Genomic DNA, 6,000 nt, shown 5'->3' with positions numbered 1-6,000 from the left:
GAAAAATACCAGCCTAATTTACTGGTGTGATTTTGGAAGGGAAGTTATGTGTGTGTGTTTTCTTTTTTAAAAGGGAGCATAGGTGAGTTAAACTTAGCATAACACACTTATTTTACCTTTTATTTCAAAACCAAAAGGAAAGATTATGCTGCCAAATTTCCGGAAGAATCCTAGGACGTTCTGCCAGACAGAAAAGTGGAGCTAAGTAAGCTAAAAGTGGGCCACAGAAATGGAACTGTATGGGCCATAAATGGTCTCCAGATTGCCCAGGCCTGTTCTAACTACTCTGGGTGAAGATATCAGTATTAGAATGTCAACAAACAGCACTGAGAAAAGTAAGAGTTGTATGGATAACTCCATGTCTAGGTTACAGGATAATTCTGCTAATTAAAAGACTTGGATTAAGTTTTTGCAAATGATGGAGGCTCTGTGGAAACTACTAAGAGAAAGATGAACAAACTCTATGTTCTTTTGGGATCACACCAGTTCTTCATGAGTTCATTGTTGACTCTTTAAAACATAATGTTAATACAGAATGGAGCTCAATGCGATTTGCTTTCCAAAACAATTATTGGCCACTAATAGCTAATGAAACCAGAGTGGTGTTGTCAGAAGGCATCTAAGCAAAGGTGGTCTCTGAGGGATCCAGGCTGACAGTTTTGTACAATCATCAAGTCAGTGATATGATTGTGTTGTTTCCATGGCTATCACCCTGATCAGATATGAGGACTTCCTGGCTCAGACCTCCATGTTTTAAAAGGACAGTAAATCCATTAGATAAAAATGGAAGGGAGGGATGCAGCAGGTGTACAGTTGTGCAATGTAAGATTCTGGATGTAATGCTTTCATGGGCATTTTAAGACATGAATTTGTATTTATTGATTTACTTCAAACTGCAGTAAGCTATCCTGCTGTTATTGGGGGACCTCCTCCTGAATGGAACTCTTTGACTCCAGCGTCTGCTCCTGGTAACCCCACTGCATTGCGCATCAGCCATAACATTATAATATTGAACTGGGGAACATTGAAACCACTTTGAAACATGCTTTGCACTTCAGGTAAGATGTATTGGTATCTCCTTCCAAATGATTGCATTCATTCATTCATTCATTCATTCATTCATTCATTCATTCATCCATCCATCCATCCATCAAATTTATATGGCTGCCCATCTCACGAAATGTGATTCTGGGTGTCGTACAGCAAAATGATAAAACAGTAAACATACCAAAAACAGTCATTAACAATTTTAAAAGCCACAAGGCATAAGAGAGAATAGATGTTAACAGCACCTCAAGATCTCACCAGTCCTCTGGGACCCCCAGACCTGATGACATAACCAGGTCTTGAGGGACTTCCAGAAAATCAACAGGGCTGGAGCTAATCTCATTTCAAGGGAGGAGAATGTTCCATAAGGCGGGTGCCATGGTAGAGAAGGCCCACCTCCTGGAACCCGCCACGTGTAGTTCCCTAACAGATGGGACCTGCAGCCTGCCTCTTCTGCTGGATCTGATGGGACAGGCAGATATAATCGGGGAGAGGCAGTCCCTCAGGTAACCCAGCCCCATGCCATGAAGGGCTTTAAAGGCCTTGAATTGGACCCAGAAACAGACTGGCAACCAGTGCAGCTCACAGAGCAGAGGTGTAACATGCTGTTCTAGAGACACACATCATTGCCTGCACTGCTGCATTCTGCACAAGCTGAAGCTTCTGGATGCTCTTCAAGGGCAGCCCCATGTAGAGCATATTACAGTAACCCAATTGGGAGGTGACTAGAGCATGAGTGACTGTGAGCAGAGCCCCCCAATCTAGGAATGGGCACAATTGGTGCACAACACAAAGCTGTGCAAAGGCCCTCCTAGCCACGACTGCCACCTGCTCTTTGAGCAGGAGTTGTGAGTCCAGGAGGACCCCCAGATTGCGCGCTGGGTCTGTCTGGGGCAGTGCAACCCCATGCAGCACCAAAGATGGCATAGCCCTAGCACCAGAAGGCCCCAAAACCCAAAGCCACTCAGTCTTGCCAGGGTTCAGCTGAAGATCCGGACCCTCACAGCCTCCAGGGCCCTGGATAAAATGTTCACAGCATTGCTTAATTTGTCAGGGGCAGAGATATATCATTGGATATCATCAGCGTACTGATGATACTTCACCCATGATGACGGATGAGCTCACCCAGCAGTAAATGTTAAACAAAAGGGGAGAGAGCACCAAACTCTGCGGTACTCCTCCCAGATCTCTCCTTCCCAATCATCACTGACTGGAATTGACCCCGGAGAAAGGAGCCAAACCAGGACAATACCGTGCCACCCACCCCCAATTTTCTGATCCAATCCAGAAGGACCCCCATCCCACCCATGCCAGAGATCATCCAAAAGTGCAACCAATGCCATTTCCGTCCCATACCCGGGTCTGAATCCCAACTGAAAGGGATCCAGATCACCCAAAGTACTGGATTTCACAGGTTTTAGTCAACCAGTTTTAATATCTGAACACAATTTTTATTTCAGGATTAAGTTCTTAGATGCTGGGGTTTCTTAAGTCTCACAAGCTGTGCTCTATTCTCCACTCATATAAAACATATAGGGAATAATAATGCTAACTCTGTGTAGTTGGTTTGATTTAAATACAAATTCACTTTTTGGGGGGGGGGTCTTTTAATTCTAATTTTGGAGTGCAGTGAGCAGCACATCATGCAGAAGCCAACAGAAAATGTATGAGCGAGAGAGAAAACACCACTCCTGGCCTTATTCTGAGGCATTTGAATCCTCCAAGTTTCTTTACAGCTTCTTTTATTCTTTCGGGAAGAAAGTCAAATATTTGGAGTAAGATCACTCCCAAAGGCAGACGTTTTCTCCAATTTTATTTTGGGACCCCAAATGTGGCCAGAAAGAAGGACAGGTCAGGATGTCAATTTTAAAGACAGGAGATTGTTTTCACATACAGAATGTTTTATTTGTCAGTGCATTAAATAAGTACGTCTTTGGTATCTGCGGGCTCTTTAATATTGTCCCCACTGTTCTGTAGAGGGGAAAAAACCCGAAACACCCAAAAAGCAGAGTACAAAACATTCCATATACAGTAATGAAACCTATAGTAAACAGGAAAAGAAGTAGATGCAATTCAATAAAAATTTATGAACCTGAAGAGTAACAATACAAAAGCTGCAGAGAAGGTTAGGTAGATGTTCCCTATGTATTCCATTCAGGATTAGCATCTGGAAATCTCTGGGCCAAATAAGGGTTCCAAATCACCTCTCCGTTCCCATATGTAGTGACCGTGTCCAGGGCTTAAAGCAAAATTTGCAGCAAGTAACCCTGGTGAAACAAGGTTTTGAGACAGCTCACAGGAGGAAGAAGTGTCAAAATGTTGAAATCAGGCTTCCACTCCTCTTCAAAGTAGCTTGCCTGAAATCTAGTTGCTGGTCAGGACCCGCCACTTTACAACCTGATAAATCAGTGAACTTCACAAGATCTGACAGAAACTTTATTCATATCAGCATCATCCCTTTGGAAGAGACCAGATAAATGAGTAAGGAGCTCAGAAGAAGCTGGGACATTTTCAAACGCTCATAACACATGGATATAAATTAAATAGATAGATTTAATATTTCAAATATATATTTATATAATATATACCGTCTTAACTAACATACCGAATTCAAATGTCTGCTTAAAATGTTCTTTGTGGATTTTGATAGCACCTTTTGCATTCTTTTATTCACAGCCATCACAAACTGTGGATCATTTGATCATCCTGTAAAGAGGAAATGGGGTGGGGTTGAGGGGTGCTTCCAAGGGCTCATTCTCAGGTCCCACTAACCATGGAACAAAGATGCCTTGCTGAAGGACATATCTTCATAATGTTATCTTGGCTTCATCCCCAGCAACTTTAATTCATCTTTAGCTGTTCCAGTCCTAAGTAATGTAAAGCAAGCCTTGCCATACAAACAATCTGCAATGCCTCGTTCACAATGTTGGGGATTATGCCATCAAGGGCCAGGATCTGACCAGCTTCCTTTGACTACTTTAGACTCCTACAGACACACTGTCTCCTCTCTGGCCACTGAGTATTGCCTCCTGTGGCCATTTTGGCTTGGCTGCTAGACACACCTGGCTTCTGCAAAGGGATGTGCTCACTTAGTGCCTGACTGGAGCTTTATGACACACTTGCCAGATGTTATGTGGGCTCTTATGAACACATGTGTACTGCTTTTCTGAAAGAGCAGACCTGTTTGTAAAAGAGAGTGAGAGAGAGGTGTGTGCATATGCATGCTTCCTGCTCATTTTGCAATTCTGCACCCTGGGGTAACTTTCGATTGCTGAAACCATCCTTCCTGAAATTCAAAGGGGCTTATGCTTTGAAATGTTTCTTTGGATCCCAGGCTTGGGAACAGAATTTGGGATGGGGAGGAAGAACATGTTTTGCACAGATTATTGTGCTGTTCTAAAATAATACAATTCTGGAGTAGCCATGCCAGAATAATGCTATTCTAGCATTGTTTTTGGAAGAATGCTCTTCCAGGATAATATAAAAACATATCCAGCTGATAATTGGGCTCCTTTTGAACATGCCCGTCTATTGCTGAAAAGGGAGCAATGTGTTCTAATAGATGGCTAAACCCACCATTCTAGTTATCTGTCAAATCTTGCTTACTCTCCAGCCCCAGCCCGTGCTAAAGAGGATGACTGGTAGATCTTTATCCCTTTGGCTGGTAACATTTGGTGGGAGAGCAAACAAGGCCAAGGGAACCCACCATTCGCTTTCTTTAACTTGTCCTGTATTAAATCAGTAAGGACAGCATCACACCCTTATCAAGGCAAAACACTGATCTGCAGTGAGGGCAGGGCCAAGTATGCCAGCATACTTTTCTACCTCCTTAAAGGCTGGATGAAAGCACTTTAATATTGTTCTGAGAAATAACAGTAGCCCCTGCATTTGTTCCCAATCACAGCTCCGAAAATTCCAGCTACTGCTTCTGTCTTCCACAGGGATAGTGGAGGGAGAAGGGAGACACGATTTGCAACGCAGCAGAAAGACAGACGGACGGGTAGGTAACTATCCCCTGGCCCGATGGGTTTTTCCTTTCCACCCACCCACTCACTCCTTCCTGTCATATGGTAGACTCAAACATATGAAACTCAGTAGGGAAGAAAAATGGTGGGGGATGGAGATAAGGGAGTTAACCCTTGAAGAAGGGTTAAGTGCTTGACTTCTGTCTGCCACATTTCTGCAAATTACACCTAGCCATTATCCTCCAGGAAGTCATAACACATCTCTTTTACAGATCCATAATCTCATTTTGCAGTGGAAAAGGAAGGAATGGCCTGGCTGAGCAATGTAGATCCTATCAAAATGCTTTCACTTTTGTAATATACAAGACCTCTGACCATCAAAAACTATAGATGTACAAATTATACATGACTTAAAGGATCATCTGCAATCAATTATAAAACTACATAATTTCTAGCTGTTTAATCTCTTTTGCTTTATAGCTAATTAACAGAGGAATAAACTATTCAGCAGAATTCTTCAGATTACATTTTCCCAAACTTCAAGATAGGGGCCCTTGTAAGAGAGTGAAAGAAATGTAACTTTTAATAGCTTTCAAAGCATTAAACAAGATTCAGTAAAGAGGATACAGAGGAACGGTACCTTGAAACAGCCTTCAGCTATATTTATAAAAATTATTTTCTTTCTCATTTTCCATGATAATATACCTTAAACAAAGTTGCATTGAAAAAGATCAAGTATGCTTTAATTTTCATCCTTGTTAATTAAAACAGGCCCTTCCATTGCTCAAAGACAATCATATAACAAGTTGTAGGTTGATAATCAAACACTTTTTTAAAGTAAATAAACTGCATTGAGTTGTGTTGCAAGAATTTCAATTTTGGTAAGTGAACTGAGGAATGTCCTCCATACAATTTAGTAAACCATTTGTATGGCTGCAAGAGATTATGTGAATTCTACTTATGTTCTGGAAAGCTTTAAAACAACCTC

The sequence above is a fragment of the Python bivittatus genome, unplaced genomic scaffold (genome assembly GCF_059951505.1).
Source record: "Python bivittatus isolate LINGU-HERP-01145 unplaced genomic scaffold, Pbiv_v1 ctg000690_np1212, whole genome shotgun sequence".
NCBI lineage: Eukaryota > Metazoa > Chordata > Lepidosauria > Squamata > Pythonidae > Python > Python bivittatus.
The sequence above is the reverse complement of the archived record's forward strand: the minus strand, read 5'-3'. Positions refer to the sequence as shown.